The sequence below is a fragment of the Neovison vison genome, chromosome 1, assembly GCF_020171115.1.
Source record: "Neovison vison isolate M4711 chromosome 1, ASM_NN_V1, whole genome shotgun sequence".
Classification (NCBI taxonomy): Eukaryota; Metazoa; Chordata; class Mammalia; order Carnivora; family Mustelidae; genus Neogale; species Neogale vison.
In genome coordinates, this window is record NC_058091.1 from 299,477,906 (window position 1) to 299,504,337 (window position 26,432).

Below are 26,432 nucleotides of genomic sequence, written 5' to 3' on the forward strand. Positions count from 1 at the left end.
TTTCATTAACCTTTAAGATGTCACTTGGGAAGATTAAAAATTAACAACAAAATAGACCTTATTATTTAAAATATAGCATGGATATAAAATAGTGTTATGTTTGTATGTATGGGACAATCCAAAGCGGTCAGCTCAGGGTATCCACTCAGGGCATTCAGACTAGTATTCTTGACTCTGCTGACAGATTAAATGTAGAGAGTATCTAGAGCACTGAATGCACTGTAGATAAAGAAGGGGAAATCATTAAAAGGGCACACATTTCAGATGTAGGCTTAATTGTAAGGTAAACCAAGCAAAGCTTTCTAAAAGATCAAAAGTGATCATATAGAATTATTTTGGGAGAAATACCTGAAAGTTTACAAATTAACAGGGAGTTATTTTGCCAAAATCCCAAACACCATTACAAAACACATTCTGCCAAATAACTGAATAATTGGCATTTCATGTGAGACATTCATGTAATCTCTATGACTTGATATTACTCTTGTGCCCTTTTAATATGGGAACAAAGCCCAATTCTGATTTTAGACATAATACCTACTATATTTTTTTCGTCAAAGCAGAGAAAATAAGGTAAATTTAAATTGCATGTGTACTTGATCCTGGAAATGAGAGAGAGGTGATTAAATAGAATGGGTATCAGTATGAATTTTCATTCCAAAAAATGAGAATGGAATCCACCGTAATAAATACAATTCCAGAGAAAGTTGGAATTGCATTACTAAAAAGAAGAACATACTAAGGGAGAAGGTTTGCAAATTTGCCAGAAGGGGATGATAACTGCTGCTATAAATCTGATAGTGTGACGTTTTTTAAAAACGAGTAGTTTGGGGGCGCCTGGGTGGTTCAGTGGGCTAATGCCTCTGCCTTCGGTTAGGGTCATGATCCCGGGATCCTGGGATCGAGCCCCACATTGGGCTCTCTGCTCAGCAGGGAGCCTGCTTCCTTTCCTCTCTCTATGCCTGCCTCTCTGCCTACTTGTGATCGCTGTCTGTCAAATAAATAAATAAAATATTTAAATAAAAATAAAAGCTAGTACTTTTGTGAAGATCTACTCAACTGAAGAATTATTGTGTCTGTAATTATGAATGGATAACTTAAATATCCCCTCTGTAAAACCAGTTTTATTAATATAATTATTAAACCAGGTTTATATATAGTGAAACAAAAGCTTTCTTCGATGAATTTGTTATATCTTTAATTCTGTTGTATTTATTATGGAAACTATAATTTTCATTAGAAGAAATAATTGTAAGAAAGAATAAGAATGTATTTTTTGTATTTTTTTCCTTTCTTTGTTCTTCTTCTTCTTTTTTTTTTTTTTTTGGTTATGAAAAATTTGGCACGTAGAGGTGGTGACCAGCATTCATCTCTCATATCTGATTAAGGGATTTGTGCTTTTCCAGGGTACATTCAGGCTAATTAAAATCATGCTTATGTTTTCATTAGTGGGAGCAGAAGAGTAATTCCTCAAGTTTATGATAAAAATGTCTATTACATGATAAGAAATTGAGTTCCTCTTTTGATTATCCCAGGTCAGGAGAGTAAATGATTCAGTCTTCTTTAAGAAAAATGAGTAACATGTTTATTTTTATTTATTTGTTTATCCATTTATCTTATTTTTTTTCACAGAGCATAAAAGAAAATGTTTATACACACAGAGATAATCTCATTTTTCCTTTGGAAAAATACTCTACCCACTAATAAATGTTAATATAGCAACATTGAAATTGTGCAAAGCTCAGTTTTCTTATTATTTAACAGAAAAATGTAATGCCTGTACTATGGTCTAAAATGTGAACACAATGTCTTCTACTTCACAATTACATTTGGCCAACGTCCTTTTCAGATCCCTTTATGTTTCATCTATTTTTTTAATAAAATATTGCTACTTGTTATTAAAGCTATATTATTAATAGTAATAGTCAATAACAGCTACCATTTATTAAGAACTAAGTACTACTGAAGCTTTCCTGAATGTGTTAACTGAAGCTAAAGATCTTAAAGTAGGGACTGTTTTCCCTATTTTGTGAATTTCAAAACAAAGGTTTTGAAAACTTCACTCACTTCTCCCAGCTTTGGAGTTCCCATTTCATTCCCAGCCTAATGGGGCCATTATGACCACAGAAGTGCTTATCTTAGAACGTCAACACAGGCAGTCCTAGGACTGGAGAATCCAAACCTTTCCACAGGTTTTGTTTTAGCATTTTTGAAGTTGCTCAGTGTTTTGAACAAATAAAAGAGAATACATTATAAATAATTGTATAAAATGTCTGTTGTACTGAAGTGTCCTGTTTTCTCACACAAAGGAATGTTCTCAGAGAAGCTAAATCATACTAGTTGAGAAAATAAATAAATAAATAAATAATACTAGTTGAGGTTTCAAATGTAACTGTTTCTTCAAAATTCTCACTTTGAGTAATTTGTAAATTAACTTCAAGAAATTCTGGGGAGATCCGTCCAAAATGAAACCAAACATTCATTGCTCAAACTATTTCTGAAATACTAGAAACCAAGACACTACTAATGTTTCTAATTAAAAAAATATATATATGGGAACTTATTTGCCTATATAGAATGATTCATTTGATTATTTAATCTCTGGATCTCTCAGTATCTAGATGTATTCAGTATTCAGTATCAGATGTATCCAGTATTCCCTCCTTCTCTCCTCCACCCAAATAATATATACTTTGTCTGATCCAATGAAGCAAAATACTTAACCATATTGGAATTAGAACAAATTACGGACAGCCCAGATTTCTGGACAACTCCACTCTAGATCCATCTAAGTCCTTTATAATTCACTGGAAGGCAATTGAGAGGTATTTCTATATTAACCCAATTTTCCTAGTCCTGATTAATTTGGATACATTAAAATGTACACTCATCAAAAATTAAAATAGAATAGGAATGCATATGGCTATTGACATCTATGAATACTATTTTAAAAGTTGGAAGGACCTAGTCTCACTTTTTTTTTTTTTTAAGATTTTATTTATTTATTTGACAGACAGAGATCACAAGTAGGCAGAGAGACAGGCAGAGAGAGAGAGAGGAGGAAGCAGGCTCCCCGCTGAGCAGAGAGCCCGATGCGGGACTCGATCCCAGGACCCTGAGATCATGACCTGAGCCGAAGGCAGCGGCTTAACCCACTGAGCCACCCAGGTGCCCCTCACTTTTTTTTTTTTTAAGATTTTATTTATTTATTTGACAGACAGAGGTCATAAGTAGGCAGAGAGGGAGGCAGAGAGAGAAGAGGAAGCAGGCTCCCCACAGAGCAGAGAGCCCAATATAGGGCTCAATCCCAGGACCCTGGGATCATGACCTGAGCCGAAGGCAGGGGCTTTAAACCACTGAGCCACCCAGGCGCCCCTTACTCTTTTTTTCTACATGTGTTCTATTGAGTCAACACATTGGGGAAAAGGGCTAATCTAAGTCAAGTCACTAAAGGTCAGCTGTTAGGTCTTCTGTGGCATTCCGTTCATTCACGTAATTAGCTGTTTTGTATTGAGCACATGTGTGCCTGGCAGGGTGCTGAGCACTTGCGATACAGGAAATAAACTGTGCTACGAGTACTGAAGAGGCTCGAGTATCTTGCAAGGCATGATGCTGGTCTTCTGACGCTGTGTAACAAATTACAACAAGCTTTGTAGCACAAATGGACTCCTGTTTTTTATCTCACGTTTCTGTGTACTAGAAGTCTGGGCAGGCTTAACTGTGCTCTTAAGGGTCACGAGGTGGAACTCAAGGTTTAACCCAGGCTGGCATCTTATCTGGAGGATATAGGGAAGAGTCGAATTCTAATCTCATTCAGGTTCTTGGCAGAAGACATTACCCACCGTAGTAGGACTGAGTTCCTATTTTTTCATTGGCAGCTGGGAGTCTTTCTCAGAGAGAGGCAATTTGTAGATCCTTTACACAGGGTCTTGGCTATCTTGAAGCCAGAAACAGCCCTCTTGTTTTTCAAATCTTTGACCTCCCCTTCTGTCCCCTGATGGAGAAAATGCTCTGTTTTTAAATGGTGTAATAGATTAGGCTCACCAGGATAATATTATTTACTATTAATTGCAACTTTAATTACATCTGCAAAAATTATTTTGCCATTATAAAAGAGGGACCTTGGGATTATTGTAGAATTCACCAACACAGATGGGGGTAGAATACAGAGAATAGAGAAGTTAGCCTTTGCAGAGTTATCTTTATACTTGCATTTGCTGCTGTTAATATCTCAGTAATGCAAACATCTGAACATAAAAAGAAATGTTAAAGAAAGGGGGTGGAGATTGTGGGAAAGAAGGGGACCATACTTCTTTTTTCCCCAACTAAACCTAGTTAGTAATCTGTGTCTGAATCCGTTATTCTGTATTCTGTTTCATGTTATACTCTTGATCCCGAGTGGTTTAGTTTTCATTGCTGCTACATTTGTGTCGTTGATATTGTTAGCCAACCAATATGTATTTGATGTTAACATTATAAAAGATTTACTTTCCTATGGGAATTTTGCAGAAAGTTTTTAAGTCTTTTATCAAGTGAGTGTCTAGGTGTATCGGTTAGGGTTACACCAGAGAACAAGAACCAGTACATATATATATATATATATAGAGAGAGAGAGAGAGAGAGAATTTTTTTTGCCAGGAATTGGCTTATGAATATGTAGGAACTAGGTAGGCAAATTCAACATTTGTAGGGCAGGCCATGAGAGAGCAGGCTGCATCTCTGAGACACAAGCTAAGCCACTGCCTACATGCAGAATTTATTCTTTCCTTCTTTCCTTCCTTCCTTCCTCCTTTCCTTCCAGGGAAGACTTGTCTATGCTCTTTAAGACTTTCAGGGGATCGAATCAAGCCCACGCAAATTATCTAGGATAATCTCCTTACTTAAAGCCAACTAATTATGACCTGCAGTCACATGTCCAAAATACTTTCACAGCAACACCTAGATTACTATTTGATTACAGAGCTGGTGACTGTCACCTGGCCAAGTTGACAGAAAAAAAACACCATCATTAGTTCTTGTTTTTACTTTTAAACTAAGTGATCTGCTTTCTCTCCACAGTGTCATTCTACCACACTCTGTTGGAAACAGTATTTCTTTTTAACATTAATTTCCCTAAATGCATATTACAATTTCAGATATATCCATCCAGAAGTGTGTGAGCAAGTGCTTGGTGGCCTTGTACATGACTTAACAATCATGGTATTTTAAAAATAATCATCCACTTTAATTTTTTTTTTCTCATGAACAAAATAGGTAGACATCAATGGTATAAAATAATGCTCTCTCTATATATTTTATAATTTCATTTTGCCATTACAGTAAATTCAGAGTCAACTCACACTTCAAGTTCTGGAGCTACTTATTGGTGTCCACAGTCAGGGTAGTAAAATGGTTTCAGATCAAACACAAAGTGCTACCTTCCTGCATATTCCTTCTACTCAGTGCCATGTTTGCCCATATTCCAAAGGAAGACCTTGAATATGGCAGGATATAGAAACTGACGCTTATTTATTTGGCAGACTTCTGTGGTTACCTTGGTTATCCAAGAGAATCTGATGTTTTTCATGTAAACTTAGATACCAAACCTTCCCTGAGATTACTTCAATCCATATATCATGCTATTGAATGACAAATTGGTACTTCCTTTTCCCTAGGTAATATCTACATGTACAAATGATAGGAGAAAGAAAAGGTCATTCATTTATCAACAAAAATGTTCAGTCAATAAACTTTTCTCTAAAAAGCAATGGCGTTGTCTTAAAATTTTCCAGATAAAAAATATTAAAAACTCATAGCAGAGCTATAATCCTTTTTAGTGATTTTTAAATGTCATTTCATTTGTAATACCAACAATTGCTGTCATTTATTGATAGAGAACATAAAGACCTGGAAAACCGGGAAGACAAAATGATTGGTTTTAATTGTGATATGAAAGAGCATATTGACATTTTTCCTTGTTATTATGTTTAATAAAATTCTCCCATTTACTTGTATTTGAGTAAAAATTTGAAGTCTTTTTCCAAGGCTTACATCCTTAGGTTAATTTTATCCTGGGGGGGGGGACATATTAAAGAGCTATGCTTGTGTATGTTTATAAGCTTAGAATTCCTTTCTACATTATCATAAAAAAAAGTCATAAGGCCATCATTGTCTGGAATAGAGTGCACAACCATATTGTTACGATGGAGAATGATTAAATGACTTCGGTTCTACTTTTGGAAGTGCTATAAGATATAGTCTGTGATTATTCCAACCTACAAATTTTAACTATGGAGAAAAAAATGTAAATATAAATTTGTTTTACTAAAAGTCATGATAATTTTACTTTGAAAGAGATTGGATTTGACAAGTGTTTAACTGAAATAAAAATATTATGGTACATAAAATATAGAAATTATTTATACTATTTTATAAGTTTATGGATATCACTTATTTCATGTGTTGTGTGTAAGTCAGGATTTACTTAAGTTTCTTCTATACAAAACACAGTTTGAGTAAAAGAGATGCACAGTGCTCTAGCAATGTTCAACACATCACTGTTAGACTAAGTTGCAATTGCCAATAACTATTTAAGCCAGCATTGGTAGAGTTGGGGTTAATAAACTACGGCTTATGGGTCAAATCTGACCTACTACCTATTTTTGTATAGATGACAAAGAAAGATTTTATATTTTTAATGGTAACATTTTAAATTATTGTAAGTACCTACAAAATATCCTTAATTTTGCCTTTTTGCTATAAACTTTGAAAGGACTTACTATCTTTAAGAAGCCACTTTGCCAAACTGTATGTCAGATGAACATAGATAATGGAGAGTCAGCAAACCTGAAGTCTAGTTTAAAGTTTTTAGTAATTATCCATGTGACCTTAGGGAAGCTGTATTTCATTTATTTTAGCCTTGATTTCTTCACCTGCAAAATGAACATAATAGTATGATTTACTCATCCTGTACATACAGTAATTCTCAAAGGAAATAATATGTATGTCATCTCTTTGAAAAGTATGTAACACTGTAAAATGGACATATTATGGAATCAGCATACACATAGATCTTGGCTTCAGAGCAAACTTTGAGTAACGGGTGAATTTCAATCCCCAATAATCCAATTCCTAGCATTATTGATTTGAGGAAACTTATCCTGAATTAATCTAAATACTGTAGCCAGCAAAAACTTTCCATAACCTAGTTCTTTGTAAGAGTTGAGGTCCTGCTAAGAAGTAACTGTTGGTATAGCCCTATGTCCCTGATTAGCTCTTACCTGCTTCCACCCATTGGCAGTGACGAATTTCCTGACAACAGTTGGTTTATTCTGGAATGCCCCTCTTATGGGACTTACTCTCTTTATGGTCCAATGGTTTGGAAAACACCCACCCCTCATCTCGCTCTGTAATTTAGGGATGGTGTTTTTATTGCCAGGGTATTGCCTCTCGAGCCAGCTTTGAGAGGTATGTCAGTGTTTCGTAGCCCTTCCCACACTCACTGGAAGGTCTGTCTGTCTTCTGACTTATCCTCCTCAGAAGTCCTAGAATACTGAGGGGCCATTGCTTTTAGTGTGGGTGAAGCCCCAACACAGAATTCCAAATAGATTAGGGCCAAGTTCCTATTATATGAATTCCCCTTTACCTACACAGATACCATAAATCTCACTTGTTTGCTGAACAGCAATTGTCAGGAAGCGTAATGGAAAACCTAAGAATGAAATCCTTTTAGTGGATGTTGCCATGGTCTATGCCAGGCCATGAAGCCCAGTGGTAAAACAAGGCTCCCATGTTTACTTTGTCTGAGAACCACTCCAATAAAAATCCCTCATAAAGATGCCCATCTAAATTAAGCAGAAATATTTGCGTTACACTACAAAAATTTTGTTTTTACTTAATGTATTCTGCATGGTCAAGAGATTACATCAGCTCTCAGCTTAGGGCAACTTAAAGATACCCTCAACTTTCAGCCAGCTTCAGGGCTCCATGTCCCTGAGTCACTTAAGCTCACTACCAAACCTCAGACCTCCTGAGCATTAAGTATTTACTCCTAAAACATCGGGATTTTAACACATCTTTAACACCTTTGATCAGCCTGTACATTTCCTGGCTTTTCTAAAATTAAATTGAGTAGATGATCCTGAGAAGGCTACCTGCCTACAGATCCTTATCTAAGATGTTCATTCAACGACCATGCCAAGACTCAATTCAGAAAAGCCTGAATTTTTCCATCAAGTGGCTCGCTTTGAAGGCAGTCAAAGTTCACCAGAACAAGGCTAATAGTCTTCCTATTAATTGTAAGTATCGGAGAGAAAACATAAAGTTTATAGCGTAATGATTCTGGAATAATTAGAATTACTTCAAGTTATTGGTAAAAGGGTTACCCCCATTCTCATTTTATTTTTTAATGTATTTAAATTATTGCTAAACAATCATGCTTTAGAATAAAATTCTCATAACTATGAGAATTTTTTAATTAAAGCCACTAAAAGCAGAATATAGCAACTTAGTTTTACCACAATCCATTATCTTGCAGCTAGTTGTATGTCTGTCCTCTGTCATTAATATAATGAATTGTATGTTTTAATTATAAATGAAGATGTAAATGATGAAATATTAATTTTCTCAAAAAAATGTTTATTAATAATATATAATTCTTATATATTCAGATCCATAGCACTGAGGTTAAAATTAGTCAAAAATAAGTTAAAATGACAATTTTATGAAATGAAAAATAACTCATTTTTAAGTGGAGGAGAGTACATACACAGTAAGACTGAAAAACATTCAATTTAATTGTGAAGTTGTTTTGTCATGATGAAAGATGATTTGCATAAAATGGCACCTTAAAATAACAAGGGTTTTCTCCATTAGAAATCAAGCCTCTTATTTGGGTCTTTAGATAAGAAAAATAACACTATGTGATAAAGGTAAATGGTCCTTGCTTTGTAGCCCCTTTGAGATAACTGCTCTGAAAGAAACAGTTCTGGTGTGGTGAATTGTGGTAGCTTTTCATATACCCAATAGGGTGGAAGCATCTGGAAGTCTAATTCCCTGAAGAGTTTTCCGTGCTGCTTTTAAACAGAATAGTGAAATGATGGAACAGGTAAACATCTGCCAGTTACAGGAAACCGATATTTTGTTCAATAGGGCATTAGACTGTGTGTTCAGCAAATATTTACTGAGAGTCTGTTTTGTATCTAGTAATTACATTAAACACTGGGAGCATTATCAGAGAGTAGAGGTGTTTTAAATAAACACATAATGTTGAAGTTTGGAAAGAAGTCAGATAAGACCCAGGAATAAAAATCTAGAGATCAGGAACTTATATTATGATAACAATTAGAGGAAAGAGGCTGGCTGTTTCCTTGGAATAGTTGGAAGTCACTGTATAGGATTATCAAGGTGAATTTTTAATTATAGGCAAGAAATTTACATTTTATTCAATAAGGAACTGAGGACTATGGCGCCTTTCTTGACAAATGAGTGACATGTCAATTATTAAGCTTTATAATGAATAATACACCTTCAGCTGTTTTTAACCACTATGGATAGGATATGTTGGGAAATGGGGGTAATAGTTTCTGGAATCAAGTTTAAGATCTTATTGGCTGGCTAACTTCTTTGTGAGGACTGCAATAAAATAATATTAATGTCCTATACTACTACAGGGAACACAACGGCAGTCCAAGTGTAGTGAGCTAGACTAAACTGTCACGGCAGGTCCATTAGTATTAGTCACTTAAAGCCAAAGCCAGAGAAGACACACTGTGTTAATGATACTTGGGATATGTTGGAATGGGGGGAGGAGCCCTTATCTTTTACACAGCACACTGAAAGTTTTACGAATGGAATAATATCACACCTGGGATTTTTTTTTTTTTTTTTCAAATCTATCCAAGAACAGAGTTGGAGAATATAGAGGGAACAATTGGCCACACATAGCCAAATGATAAAGCTGGATGATGCAAACATGGGTGTCTATCAATCCTGTGTCTTTATTTTTTTTTTTTATACTTGCCTGAAATTTTGTAATAGCAAGCTGGAAAACAATTGAAACTAAATGAAAGGAAATGGGCTCCTTGTCTATTTCTAGCCCAGGGCCCACCACAAATCTCAGATTTCACCCCTTCCGTACAATGGCCACTCCGGAGCTCATTCAACAGTGAAAAGCAGATTCTGCAAAAGCAAGGGAGGGACTTTGCTCAATACCAGAATATTTATATTTTTTTCTGACCAAGGCTTCTTTCTAGAAGCCACACCCCTCCGTGGTAGCTGATCTGTTTCCCTGTGGGATGGGAATCGTTTTCATTGGATTTTACCCATTCTTGATGAAAAAGGACAGAGAGAAAATGAAAATACAGCTCATGCCACTGGTCAACCATAAGGAGTTGGTACTGATGTTTTCCAGCTGATGCTTTCCAGGGTCATCTGGAATGAGATGACCTATGAGAGACCTATGACAGAATCAACATCTACTCTGAAAGAAGTCATGTATCTCTTTAACTTAAAATATTTAAACCGGAACCGTATGAAATTAAGGAGGTATAGCCAGCTCCTTCACCTTTATTTATGTAGACATTTAAAAAAAAAAAAAAGGAACAAAAAATTGAAAGAGGAAGGGTAAATAAAACAAATTAAAGATTATCCTTTTTCTTTATTTTTCTTTAGTTTACACTTCTTATATACAGAACCTGGTGAGTGAGCCTATTAAAACTCTAATGTTAATCTCATCAAGGAAAAACACCCTTAGTTTCTCATGAAGCATAATCTTCCTTTAAAAATGTGTAAATAGACATGTATATTATAATCTGTTTTTTTCTATTAAGAAACTGTGAAAACTTCTCATGTAAAACATATGTTGATATGATGTTAAGGATGCATTCATTTATCAATTTTTCTCATTTATATTTAATCAATACATTAGTATATACAATATTTCAATATTAAAAGCACAGTGACATAATACAAAAATTTTCTCAATAAACATCTCTGGAGTCATGAGTCATTTGTAACATTTTTGTTGCAAATATCAAAATCATTCCCTTGAAATTAGTAGCAGTTTATATGTCCAATAGCAATTTATTATTATGCTTTTAATAAAATTGCCAAAAAATGGGATGATATGATCTTATTTTACATCTTTAATGAGAAAAAATTTCTACAGGATTCACAATATAAAACAAAACAATAGTATGACATGTTTAGCCTACATCCAATTGGATATAATCATTACAATTAAAAACAAAGTTTTCTTTAGGGTTTTCATAGTGTGTATATTGCCTATTTAACAAAAAACAATTGCTAATATTTATTGAGCCCTTACTTTCTATCAATTACCTTTTGGGTAGTACATGCCTACTAAGACATTTAATCTTATTCCCTCACAGCCAAGAACTCATTTTACACTATTTTATCCTCCTTTCTTATCTGAGGAAATGGAGGCAAATGTGGTTTAAGCAACTAACCCAAGGGTTCACAGTCCTGTTTTCTCCTGCCATGCTGCAATCCAGGATGTGAGCCACCCAGATTCCGGCTCTTTTTATCACATATTTTACCACTGCACCATGATTAAAATAAGTCCATGTAGTTGATGTACATGAGATAGTAAAAGTGTTATTTCCGACTCCTCACCAACAGTCTGGGATATGTTAAAGCCCTGTATTCCTGCAGATTGTTTAAATTCTTTTTTTTTTTTAAAGATTTTATTTATTTATTTGACAGAGAGAGACCACAAGTAGGCAGAGAGAGAGAGAGAGAGGAGGAAGCAGGCTCCCTGCCGAGCAGAGAGCCCGATGTGGGACTCGATCCCAGGACCCTGAGATCATGACCTGAGCCGAAGGCAGCGGCTTAACCCACTGAGCCACCCAGGCGCCCCTTTTTTTTTTTTTTAAGATTGTATTTCTTTATTTGACAGGCAGACATCACAAGCAGGCAGAGATGCAGGCAAAGGGAGGGGGTGGGAAGCAGGCTCCCCGCTGAGCGGAGAGCCTGATGTGGGGCTCGATCCCAGGACCCCCTGAGATCATGACCTGAGCCGAAGGCAGAGGCTTAACCCCCTGAGCCACCCAGACGCCCCTGTTTAAATTCTTTTAATAAGGAAACTAGAGTCAGCAAGGCCGATAGAAGTTACCTATTCTTTATGTTGTGGCAAATCACTGACTTTTGCTGAGAGTGAGAAAGAACAAGTTGACATGAGAGGAAGCTGCGTGTTATAGTCAGCGTAAATGAGGCTGGGAGGAAACAGTATTCAGAAGTTAATGGAGTTGCCATGAACCCCAAAGAAAAAGTCCAATTTAGCAAATAAGTAAATAAGAGGAAGAGGGAGATCCTTTTAGAGCCGCTCTGTACCCATATCAGCTTTGTGATGCTATATAAATTATTTTCAGCTTAAGGCCTGTCAAATGCTGTTAGAGCCTGAGAAAGTTCAATTATTTTCCTGTAGCAGAGTCACCTGCTGTGGCATAGATGCAGAAGATAAGCTATGGTAAGATTTCACATTAAAGAGAAGTTAGAAATAAATGGACAATAATACATGTGTATCAGGAAGTAATTAAGCATTTCACAGTGGCCGTTGTTTGAAATGGAATGGTATTTTATTTCCCTTGGTAAAATTTTACTGAACTATTATCTGGATAGGTACTAGGACATTAAGTTTAAAGTTGTCTTAAACTATGATTGAATGAGGAATGCTGTGTACAATTAAAGAAACCACTAGAAATATAAAGTAGGTGATTTTATTCCATCTTAAATATGGTTTCTTTGGAAAATAGGAAATAGATTTAAAGGCGTGCACACCGTTATCTTATTATGGATGTAATATAGCATTAGCAGTTTAATTACAGTCATATTCTACTAAAGAACAATTGAGGAAGATATGTAGTTTTGCAACTTTATTGAAGTATAACCCATAAAATAAGCTGCACATATTTAAAGTGCAAATTAGATGAGTTTTGACGGATGTGTACAACTGTGAAACCGCCACCGTAATCAAGATACGGCACATTCTCATCATCCTTTTGTCATTCCTTGCTGTGCCCTCATCCTCCATCAGTCACTTTCTTGCCTTCTGTCACTTTGGTTTAATTTCCATATTTTAAAAGTTTTCATAAGCGGAATAATACACCAGTTACTTGCGTCCTATTTGTGTCTGGTTCTTTTTAGTCGGCACAAAGACCTTGTGATTGTTGAGTATATAAGTAGTTTTTTCTTTTTAATTGATGAGTAATATTTCACTCTCTGAGGGTACTTGTTGGTGCTTTGGATTTTTTGTAGTTTTTTGCTATTATGAATAGAGTGAATCATTTGTGTATCAGTCTTTGAATGGACATATGCTTTCTCTTGTTTGGGGTATATACATTGGAAGGAGATAGCGGCATCACACAATAGGCTTATTCTTAACTTTTTAAGAAACTACCAAAATGTGTTTCAAAGTGGTTGTACCATTTTATATTCCCGTGAGCAGTATGTGAGGGTTATAGATGTTCTGCATCATTGTCTCTACTCGGTATTGTTAAGTTTTTCTTTTTTCCTTTCTTTCTTTTTTTTTTTTTAATTTTAACTGTGTTAATAGATGCATGGTAGCAGAAATGACTTTAAACAATTTAAATAGGGCGCCTGGGTGGCTCAGTTGGTTAAGCAACTGCCTTCGGCTCAGGTCATGATCCCGGAGTCCCAGGATCGAGTCTCACATGGGGCTCCCAGCTCCATGGGGAGTCTGCTTCTGACCTTCTCCCTCTGACCTTCTCCTCTCTCATGCTCTCTCTCTCTCACTCTCTCTCTCAAATAAATAAATAAATAAATAATATTTAAACAATTTAAATATATAGTTTCAAATTAAGAGGTCCATGTAAATTGGTTTTTTTTTGTTCTAGTTTTTAGTGAACAGCAAATTAATCTGATACTGTTTTTCAATTCACCTCTTCCAGATGTTTCTACCTTACATAACTTTACAATCACTGGAACTTCCCTGCTTTCTGACTCTCCACAGAGAGTCAAAATATCTGCTTAATAAAGAAATAAACCCACCTTTCCTTTTTCTATTAAGCAGACTGTTCACTACATAGTATTTTATATGCATGTCTTTAATAACCTGTGTTTTAATCATTGCTTAAAATGTGCGTGGTTTGGAATTTATAGGCATAATTCTAGACATCATGAATTTTCGGTGGTTTTAAAGTGAGTGATATGAATTGACTCTAATAGTCTTAAGGCTGTATATATTATTTACTTCATTTTGTTTACACTGAATAATCATACCTACAAGATACAAAGTAAAATAAATCTGAGCTAACAGGAAAGGGGTAAAACACCAAGTAATTGTGGCTACTGAAAGCCATTTCTTTTAATTATGTACTGTGATTTTTTGTTTCACTTTAAAATAAGTTCATACTGAAGTGTAAATGTGATTTTAAAAATACAAAATATATTATTGTTGTATGTCCATTTTTCAATTATGTTTCCTAATTTAATTCTCAGCCATTTTAATTAAATAGGCTAAGGATCCATTCTAGATGTAATGTAATAACAATGTCCTTTAAAAGGGAAGTATTATAGTTACTTAAAAAAATAGCAACTTTTTTCATGTACTCCATGTGCAATTTCAAATCAATGACTCCTGGCTGATTCTTAAGTTGCTTCAGTTATGAAAACAAAATATTTTTCCCATAATGTCATTTATGGAATAAATTAAACAGGGCATGACAGGGTGGGAGAGGGGAGAAAAAGTGTATTTGCTTATAATCTTTTCTTGTTGGCTGCCTGATTATTTCTGAATTAAGTTGAAAATATATCCCACACTATTAGCCAAATAGATAACATAATTTAAATAGCTGACTGAAATCTTTGAGATAGTATATACTAATTTCCTCACAATTTCCAATGAAATTTTTGACTGGAAGCTTCTTCCTTTTGTTTTTTGTTTTTGTTTTTAAGATTTATTTATTTATTTATTTTAGAGAATGGGAAAGAGAAAGAGAAAGAGAGAGAGAGAGTGAGGAAGGGCAGGTCAGAGGGAGACAGAGAAAGAGAGAATCTCAAGCAGACTCTGTGCTGAGTGTAGAGCCCGATGGGGACTCCATTTGATGACCCTGAGATCACAACCTGAGCCAAAATCAAGAGACAGACGCTTGACCAACTGAACCACTCAGTGCCCCATTAACTGGAAACTGTTTTAAATGACTCCAGGTTATAAAGCTAGTGGTGCCAGAATTTTGACTCTGGTTCAAGCTTTCTGTTACCCAGTTGAGCCTTCTTTATTTCCAGAAGTTCATAGTATTTCAAATCCATGAGTATGTATGAGTGAAGCCTGGCCTCATTCATGTGAGCTGGCCTCAAAATGGGAACCGTTTACCTTAAGGCTGTTAGATTTCAGCCATTCTACCCCTGTTCTTACACATAAGCAGAAATAGGTACAATATATGAGAATGGTATGTATAATATATGAGAACGGTAGTACTCAGCAAGCATTCCTGTGTTAGTATTAGCTCAGTGCTACTGATGAAAGTCAATTTGTTATTACTTTGTTAGATTGCTTGCTTGTTTAACTTATTCATTTATTTATTTATTTATTTATTTATTTTTAAAGTTTAAAACAACTAACACTAATGTTAGGAGATTTCCTTTCTCTTGATTATTAAATCACCAAGAAAGAAGTAGGGAGGTAATATTTGAATCTGAAGTCCATAGAGAAGAAGAAGGGATTCATACAAGGATCATATGACCAATATCTAATATAGGAGTAGTCAAGAATGCTTTTTTGATCTTGACTATTATTATATGAGAAAAATACAAGAAATCTAAGTGGAGAAATTCCTGTATATATCACTCACAGCCTTCCAACCAGCTCAGAATATTTCTCTGTGGAGAAATTCCTGTACATATCAATCACAGCCATCCTACCAGCCGTTATTACATGATAATCATAACTGTCACTCTTTAGATCATAATCTCAATTGTCACTCTTTAGTACAAACCCAAGTAAATGAAGAAAGAGTGGCTTCCATTTAGATATCCGTTTGAGTCTTTGACTGCAACATGACTTACACAAACATATTTTTTTAGGTATGGTGGGAAACAATAACACTGTCTGGAAAGGAAGACATCATATTTTCCACTAAGAATCAGAGACCAAAGAACAATTACTTCGCTCTTTTTCTTCCTAATTCCCCATCATTAAAATATGAATAAAATACTTCTTGTAATTTATATCAAAAGATTCCCGTAAAAATCAAATGAGATAATAGGTGGGAAACTTCTTGGCAAAGTTTAAGGACTGAATTAATTTGAGTTATCATCATTCTTTTCTTTTAGACAGAATTTTTATTAGAAGCCTTGAAAAAATGTGGTCACAACATTTCTCTGTGAGATTATGAATGTGTCTCATAATTCCAGCAGCGCATATGAAATGGTGGAATTCAAGTGAGGTTTAAGAAACTTCTAGATAATGTAAAAATATGCTAGAAATGAATTTCTCAGGTCCGCAATTCCTATGAGTTTGCTGTTCCATTACTACTGCTGGAGAAGTAATATCAGAATAAATATCAGAATATCAGAATAAAATATCAGAAATCATCAAAATTGTGGCCTACTGTATAAGTAAATGTGCTTGACGTACACATATATTAGGGTAGGGTCCTTTTCCTGTTTAAAAAACTAATTTTTGAAGAAGAGGGAGAATGAATCGTAAAAGGGATTGTATGTGTGTGCGTGCACATGCTAATGAAATTACACCATTTGGAAATTCTAGATTGTTTATTTTTTTTTTTTGGCTAAAGTAGTTTTTTGTTGTTGGTTTTCTTTTTCTACTAAAAGATATATAACTATTTACTCTGACTAAACTTTTGTAGTATAATATTTTATCAGTTACAAGACATACATTTTTAGAGATACAAATGTATTTTTTTCACATTATAAAAACAAGAAAATTTCCTCTTCTTTTAGAATCAGGTATTTTTTTTGTTGATGTTGTTCTTGTTGGTTTTAATGTTTGGAAATTTCTAGGTAAGAAGATTTTACTGTTAAAGTGACCTGAGTTTTAATTTTAGATTTGCTCTGTACTAGCTGTGAGGCACTGATAAATTTAGTAAGCTTCTCAGCATCTTAGCTTAATTAATAAAAATTTAAAAAATAATAATGCCTGCTTACTAGGATTGTTCTAAGGATGCCATGGATAACAACTACAGTTAGAGTGCATGCAGAACATGTGCCACATGGCAAGCACTTACAAACAGTATCTATAAGGATGACTACTCTATCTTTTCCATACTGCCCACCAATGAATAATAATTTACTTTGCTACTCATGAATGTACTTCCACCTAAAATCAATTATTTGTTTAAAAGACTACTGTAGAGTCACTGATATTCTTTGTAGAAAATGTTTAAGGTGAAAGACACTTGGAGTCTATGAGAACAAGAAGACCCGTCATTTAGAAATCGCATCAGTGCAAACGTATGCAGTCGGGGCTTTCCAGATAGAAACCATCTACGATAGCACAAAGTTAGCTCAACTTAGCCTATGCTTGTTATAGCATTGCTTGCGTAGTTTTTCAAATAGCATTTTAAGTTAGTAGTGACGATAATTCTGAGTGGATAGGGTTCCAAATAAAAAGCACTATCTTAATTAAAAGTTTTTAGAAGAGGTCACTATTGAAGACCTTCAGAATGAGCCTTAGACCAATAAGAGAACAGAGTGCTTTAATTGCATGACCACCCAAACATGGGAACCTTAGAATCCATCAGATTTTCATTTCCAAGTGCTGTGTTAACAACGAGTCAGGATTCTCACAGAAGAATTTGCAGTTGTGTTTCCTGTTGACAGTTTATTTACAATTTATGTGCATCAATTTTGATTTAAGCAGCCTCTTTTCTACCAGAACACTCTAAGGCCAGTCTATAATTGGATAATGGATTTCCTGCTTAGCAGCTGCAGAAGTTACTCCTTCTCCTGAAGTGTATCGACTGAGTTTCTTTGCCTTGAGGTCTCCCCCTCCACCAGCGGAGGGAGCAAGAGTCCTCCTCTGCAAGGGACACCGGCTCACAGCCCCTTGTCCTGGGGCTTCTCAGCAGTTTCTCTGTTTGAAGTTCAAGTGTCTAGCCTATTATAGCAACTCAGTTACACTGAAGTTTTACTTTGTCCAATAAGTTCCATCAAAGAACTTGTATTTTAATGAAATCTGTTTAAAAACATATTTGGGAAATAAATTCTCTATAATGCTTTGTGCATTCCTTTACTGATATTTGATATTGTCCTCAGATATATGTTAATATTAAAACATTATGATGCAAATACACCCCCCCTTCTGTCTGCCTTACACACACATCAAGGGAGTGCCATATGTCCCTAGTGAAACCTACTTGGAAAAGCAGAAATGTTGAACATATCACGCAATACCATTGTGAGAGGACATTTGTCAGTTTTCTCTCTGGCAATGAGATTTTTCTCACCCTCAAGACATGCAAATGACTTTTTTCATCTGTTCTTTTTATGTTATTTGAATAATGTTCTCCTACAGAAGTAAGGGCTGTCAAAAATTAACCATTTGGGGCTTCCGTGTTTAGTTATGCGACCTTTTGGAGAAACTAGATCTCTTCAGGGAAGTGGTAACTTTTAAAGTCCGAGATGTTGAACTTCTCAGGTGGTCGGTGGATAAGTATCAGCAGGACTGTTAACGGCACATGACTACATAAAAATGTGTTGCATTTTGGATGCTCTCCTACTCTTATTTGTTTTAGTTTTAGAAATCACTATTTCAACTGATAATAGAAAAGATAATTCAGTTCACTGTAATATAGTCTCTTGCTATTCAGGTTAATAGTATAATGCAAACGTCTCTGTAAGTCTGTTGCTAACTTAAAATGCTATCTGAAAAACGACACAAGCAATGCTCTATTCTCCATGCCTTGGTTTGAGTGTTCCCATCTGTAAGAAACTGCCAAACAAGCTTATTTAGTGTGAATGCTTTTAATACATCGGAGAGTTGCACTCTGGAGGGCTGTGATAAACCTCTAAATTCATTTTACGTAGACATAGGTTGAAGTACGCACCAGGCTTGGAGCAAAGACAGATGCAGCTATCTCTTTTATCACATCGCTTTAAACATTCAGCTTTAGGCTTTCCTTGCAAATCAGCTCTATCAGGCTCTTAATTGTTTCACTGTACCTGATCTCTAACAGGAATGCACCTTGCAAAGCCGCAGGAGAAAGCCCATTTGTTTAAGTCCTCCGATGGCTTAACACGGTGGCTAATCTCCTTGCAAATTACAGTCATAGTTGCAGTTCATCCATCAGGCTGGAAAAGACAAGATTCCCAAGTGGCCTCGGAGCCTTTTCCCGTGCCCAGGAGACCCGCCGACCCTCCGCGCGTGTTGCGTGCGCACAGGGAGTGTTTCCCCGCTAATCAGGTCAATGATTATCGCCCGGCTCCGGGGACCTGCCAGGAGCCTATCACAGCAGTTAGGGAGCCACGAAACGCAGCGCGCTGGCGGAGGATCTCCCGTTAGGAAACATCGCTTAGTCCTCATTTACTCACTGGAACCTCTAAGGATTTCAGCTTCTCTTTTTGTCCTCGTCGACAGTGAGAGGCTCAGCATAAACAGGGAAAAGACGCACCGCAGGCAGCTACTTGGAGAGTGTTGATTGAAAACTTGGATCTCCCCACCCCATTCACGGTTGATTTGACTGATGTCTCACCTCATTCACAGAGAATATTTCAATTAAGGTAAGTGCTGCTAGATCTGAGCTGCACCGCGCTGAATTTCTGCATGGAAAGTTCTAACCGACTAAACTGACATTCTGCACTGCAGCAACTCACTGTTTATGTCAGGAGAAGCCTTAGTTTATACGCAAGTGTCCTAGAATGAAAACCGGCATTGGGGGATAGTGATGTTTCAGGGCAATTTCTTTTGGAATCCAGGCATGCTGCCTTGCATCAAGAGAAAATAAAGGGAAATAATGAAAAGAGCGTTAATTTCTTATTTTACCTTTTTAGTAATCTAGAGAACTGTGCCGCGCTAAGGTAACTTGATTTTGATTGAAGTGTTTTGTTGATGTCATATGGTTAAATCTCCGAGTGGAAAAGCTTCAAAGTTAAATTAGATGGAAAGAAAATTTGCAAATGAGAGTTGAGATTTTGTGTAGCTTTCTACTTTACCAGTGTTCCTGGGCTCTCTCTGGGTTAAAGGATTTAGGGCTAATCCCCTGAATGTTTTAATAGTGTCCATTTAGGAATGAAAATATAAATGGTAAAGTTTCTGATATAGTTGTTTTAAAAAAAAGACAAAATAATTAATATACTACTGATATGATTTATAGCTCTTCTACAAGAGATAGATTTCTTTTATGAAATAGATTAATAAAAAGGAAAGTAAATAAAATTAACTTCTTTCTAAAATGCTTGTTTTTGAAAGAATTCTTCATTAAGAGATTATGTTCAGGGGTTTATTGAAACCCTGGCTTTTATGTTGGAGGTTGTGCTTGTTATCAAACTCAAGTGAATTGAGGTTAAGCTTGATTGTACATAGTTTAGGGCAATTATCTAGGTAATTAGGATAAACTAGTCCCCATTATTTCTTCTACACCTGTTTTTCTCATAAGTTTGTTAAGAACATCTAGAGAGAATGGAAGAATTTTTTTTTTCAAAGTTAAGTTTAATTATCTGAACGTTTTCTTTTCTACTTAACTTTGCACATCTACACTAAGGGTATTATCCCATACTATGGTAAATCTCTATGTAACCAAGAATAATAAAATAATTTTATCACTATAATTATATATGATGGGTTGATTAGCACCCTAAGCATGCGAGTGAATAATAGCAACCACTTACCTTGTTATAATGTAGTACTTCAAAATGATTTTCAAATAATGAAACATTATTTAAAGTATAAGTACAAATCATTATAATACCCAAACTGGATTTCAATAAATAATCTCTTATGCCAAGACATAATCTAAATATCTAATAAATATCTAGCTGTTTTCGTGTAAAGACTAATAATAGTATCCTAAATGTGCTTTATAGAATGAGCACTCATATTTCATGTAATGGTGATTCCATCTTCCTCCTAGCGGTATCCTGAGATGTAACATTTTATAAAGATGTCAAAACACCCTTTATCTTAATTGGCTATCCTTCTGGAATTCTCTAGAGAACTTTTCAGGCTGATGTTGATGTTATTGCTTCTCTCACAGGAATAAAATATTTTCGAAATACCCATAAGTGCTGACATGTATTTGCTGGGTGTCTGTATGTTTTTAGCCAAAGCCTGAGGACATTTAGCTACCTCTGTTGCCCTGAGACTTCTATCTCTTTATCTCGAGGGAGCTGGTTTCTCAACTGATTTGACACTTGAGAAAAGTGTGTTGACTACAGTTCATTGTTACTGGGTTTGGGGCTGCTTCTTCTTTTTATTTATTTATTTGCTTGTTTAGCAACTTTGATAAACAGAAAGAGGCAACATTAATCACAAAAGGCCACATTTGCTATTACCAAACTTGTACATGGCTTAAACTAGCTTTGTATTATAGACTATACTTGCACCAAGTTCCAAAGTGGTGGTGGTATCTTACCCAATGAACTTTTTTTGGATGTACTTTCTTGATGTATATGACCATTGAAAGATGTGGTAGTGTATAATGAAATATTTAAGTCTAAAAAATGAAGGCAATTGTAGTTCTCATTCAAGAAGTTAGACCTAAGTTGTTAAAGGGGTTTTATCATTGTAGATGTTGTCTTGATTGGCATCATGCAGGCTGAAAAGAAAAATGGAGAAAATCTTGGGTACAGTTGAGAATTAGGAGGTGTAGCACCTTGAGAATGAGGAACTATAGCACCTGACTCCTCAATCAGATTTCCCTTTTTGTTTTTCTTTGCTTATTATATTATCCCCAGGTGCCACTTTACCTCTAGATTCTATATTGAACCTCATTCTTCATTGATTTGACAGTAATTTATTCCTTCTGTGAGATCAGAAAGCATCTTATAGGATAAGTTCACTTAGAGCAGACAGTTTCAAAATTTAAACCAAAAAGTCTGTTAAAACTTTCCTTATGATTTATAACCTGCTTTTTAGTATGTGGTAGTTTCAATAAAAGACAATGGGGAGAGGCAGTATCTTACAGGTTTTCTAAATACCAAACAGCTGGGATACAAACTTTGTATGTATGGTTTTCTAATCATTAAGTCAAAATGATTACATAGAGGTTATTTACTTCAATTCTCCAAAGAAAATATGGGTGCTGGGAAAAGATAGGTAACTGAGGCAAGGGGAGATCATAGTTAATGGACTTAAGATTTATACTTAGATCAGGCTGTATTTAAATCTCCTAATATTTGTGCTCTAACTTTTTTATCACCTAGTATGCGGTGATCCTTTCCAGGATTTGATGTGACACTCGTGAATATTTTAAGATGTTTTTTTTTTTTAAGATTATACAGCTTGATTATATCACCTTCAAAATAGTTTAACTCTTGGTTTACTTAAAATAAATGACTTTATAAATCCCATAGCTGCCACTGTTTGAAGCAAGCATATACTTTGTTCTTTTTGTTTCCTAAAGAGGTCAGTGCACAAGTCCCTGCATCAAGCTGATTCTGATTACCATAGACAGATAAAGTTCTCTGCTCTATGGATAATCAGCACTGAAATTTAGTATCAGGAGGAGTAGACATAGTCAGAATAAAATCAAATTATAAAGTGTGATATAAATTCAATGTCACTTATTTGAAATAAGATTAAAAGGAAGTTAAGGAGAATTCATGTTCATGGCAAAAGACATTCATAATATTAGAAAAGATAAAAAAATGAACAGTTGGAATTGAATGTCAGAAAGTGGACTAAAAAATTAATATTTATGGGAGCCTGGTGGCCCAGTGGGTTAAGCCTCTGCTTTCGACTCAGGTCGTGATCTCAGGGTCCTAGGATCGAGCCCCATCCCTGCTTCCCCTCTCTCTCTCTGCCTGCCTCTCTACCTACTTGTGATCGTTGTCTGCCAAATAAATAAATAAAATCTTTAAAAAAATAATATTTAAATGTACAGAAGTCTGCTCTACTGATGTTATATAAATCTTCCCTTGTGTACACAGAGATTTCTTATAGCTAATTATACTTTGTGACAAGATTATCCAAACCAAAATTGTGTCCAGTCTTTGACAAAAAAGAAGTGATCTTACAAAATTAGGATTGACCTGGAAAATCTGTTATGATTAACTGTGATATCCAAAGACATACTGAGATGGTAACTGGAAGTTAGGTAGCATAGTCACAATATATCATTTATTAAGCTCCAGCATGTTCTCAAACATTTAAAAAGATAACAGTTATTGTGAATAATGGATTCAACAATGATTAAAAACATTAATATATAATATTATATATTATATATATAATATGTATAAAAACATTATATATATATATATATATATTCCAACTTCCAGGCAACTTACTTTCCATTCTCTCATTTTTTTTTTGGCAAGTGATTGGCTTATCCTAGTTGGATGTAAGAATAACAGAAAAACAAAGTATCTATAGATAATCCCCTCTATTACTATGGCAAAGGAAAGGACATGATCTGTAAAAAATAGTATTGCAAAAGAGTTTGTTATGTCCACAATGCATAGATCTCTTCATCCAGAAAGCAAGACTGTGTGTCTAGGCCCCCCGTGCACAGTAAATTGGACCGGAGATATAAGACAATCATCTCCACAATGACCAATGGCTACCATGTGCATTACATAAGAACTATGCCAATATAGGAAGCTCTCTATTAGGTGACAGGTATTTACCTGATCTGGTGACCTTCACTATGAAATACATGTTGATAACAGGAGTTGGTAGGAAAGAGCAGATGTTGGAATACATAGAGGTGGTAGTCTGCAGAAACCATGAAGAAGCTGAAATCATGAGATTGGTAGCAAGGAAAGAAGAGGTAATTGCCTTAGGTCAGTTAGAAGAGACACATTTGCTGACTCACGATGGCTAAGCACAAGAAAGAGTACTCCCTTACAGAGGGTCTTGGTTATCCTGGGTGATACTTCAGACACACTATGCAGTGGTCAGACTTTTTCCTGTTTTCCACTTTTTTCTCACTGGTTTCAGTTCCATTTACTAACTTAAGCTGAGTAAATCTTTGTTTCTTAGAAATCAAAGATTATACCTGGCCCAACATCAGAGGTATTCATGGTCTCTTTCATTAGAAAATGGATAAGGGCAGGAATGTGTTGTGATTGTAAATATAAGGTCTGGATTCAACTACCTGGGTTCACATGACTACTGAGGCTACTTACTTCCTAGTTCTGTGACCTTGGGAAAATCAGTGAAGGTGTCTATACTTTGGTTTTTTTTTGTGATTTTTAAAATGGATCATCTAATGATAGTACTGTAATCTCATAGCACTGTTGTGTGAAGTAAAGGAAACAATTGAGATAGTATAGTGGCTCAGGTGGTCAGGAAATGATAATTATTATAAATAAGAAACCTTATGATGAGTCCCTCACTTTATCTGTCAAGTGGGGAAAATTAGGGATATTATCTCTCTTTAGCAACAGTGCACACCTGGACCTTACCAGAAGCTTCTGGAACCACTTCCTGACACTGTGTTCATAACAGTATTTAAATTTTAGGAACATGTAATTTTTTTCTATTGGATTTAGACAGATGAGTGGATGTTTCTTGAAAGAAAGTAATTCAGTAGACAGTTTATAGAAAACCTATTTTTGTCAATGGTTGTTTGCATGCACAAAACCAGAGCTGAATAGTAGAGCATAAAGATATTGTAGAGGCTGCAAAGTTGAAAATTTTTGCTGCTTTATCTCTTGCAGAAGTAACTGACTCCTTGTTTAAAAGAGAAACTAATTCATGTTGCATGATTTTTTTTATTATAAGCATAATAAATATTTGGTGGAATACTTTTTAAATGTTTTGAAGATAATTATCTAAATGTCTATTTCCAGATAGTTTCAAGCTTATTTCCTCTTCTTCAAGAACTCACCCATATTTTACTATGGGATTTCAATCTTCTAATTATAAATGTTAAATTTTGCATATATATATATGCAAAAATATTCTACATTTTGCATCAATTGATTCAAGTAATAAGCATAGTGAAACTGTAGTTTTCCAAATGAATTCATTGTTTTCCATCCTCCAAGTCATACATTCTTGTGTTTTGGCATATATAGGAATCAATGACTATGTGCCTTAAAACAGCAGCTTCCTGGGTCTCATATCTGAAGTATTTGATTTAGTATGTCTGAGAAAGAACCCAGGAACCACAGTTTTGACATATGAAGGTTAGTCTGATAAAATTAGAATATATAGGAATGTGACCTAATTACTGGATTTTAAACAATTTCCCAGGTAATTCTGATATTCTGACAAAGCTGAGGGTTACTGCTATAGATCAGCAACTCCAAACTTGAATGGGCATGCAAATTATCTGGGGCTCCTGGTCAAATGGTCCTGGAGTGGTGCATGAGATTATGTATTTCTCATAACCTCCCAGAGATAACAGAGCTGCTGATCAGTGAGAAATGCTGTTCTCATTCTGGCCCCACTCTGCCCTATGGTTGCCCGGGTGGGTAAATTTTCAAGGACCTAATGTAAGATGTGACTTACAGCCCAGCTTACCTGAGTCAAAGGTTGATGAAACTTCTCAAGAAACAATTACCTTTGCGGAAGGGTGATGGGAAGTTCTGAGCCAGGTCAAAATTGAGAAATATTTTTCTAATCTATTGTGAGTTCCTACTGACGCACTCTGGAAATAGAATAATTTGGTACTTTTAGAAAGCAACATATTTAGGTACTCGTTGCCAGTATTTAATTATTTTCAGTAAAGGTAATTGTTGGGTGGTAATTGTTGCTTTCCAACTCTACTGGCCAATGTGTAAAAATTTATGGTTTTAGCACCATCTAGGATAACTCCATACCAAAGTACCAAACTTATCAGAAAATTCTGACTTCTTGGACAGAGTTTCATTTCTCTTCATCTTGGGAATGCAGTCCTGGGCATCATTATTTGTCAGTCCCACTTTTTTCTCTCCCTAAACTAAAACAGCAAGGATATTGATTTCATCTCTCTCCTCTATTTAATTTTTATTTCTATTTCCAACTGTCATATTATCTTTTTATTGCTCAAATCTACAAAACACCAGAGGAAATATCATATTTCATTAATATAGACACAAATTTTGGATAATTGGTGTTACATTTTTAAATTACAAACCTGTCCATTAAATTCCCGATTAATCCTCTTTATTTTTTTCTTCTAGAATGTTTAACATTGTTTAACAAGTTACATGTGTAATGCTTAACAAGTTACACTTGTTAACTTATTTGATTATTCTTTGTCTCCCCTCTCATATTAAACATTAGAAAGTAATGTCTGCAAAGGCAGGTTTTGTTTCTTTTATTCATAGCTACAGTCCAATGCCTAGAATGGTGCCCAGTATAAAGC

The 26,432-nt window shown here is 35.3% G+C and overlaps 1 protein-coding gene across 4 annotated transcripts in view; it reads left to right on the forward strand.

Annotated features, from left to right (window-relative positions):
* The window catches only part of CDH12 (cadherin 12), a 998,981-nt gene that overhangs the window by 605,242 nt on the left and 367,307 nt on the right, over positions 1–26,432 (forward strand). The window contains exon 1 of one of the 4 annotated variants that reach the window (XM_044233513.1): positions 19,235–19,698. The exons of the other annotated variants lie outside the window; for them this stretch is intronic. The gene's annotated coding sequence lies outside the window, so the exon portion shown is untranslated. Of the gene's footprint in view, positions 1–19,234; positions 19,699–26,432 lie in introns of those variants that run through there. 4 annotated transcript variants of the gene reach the window in all.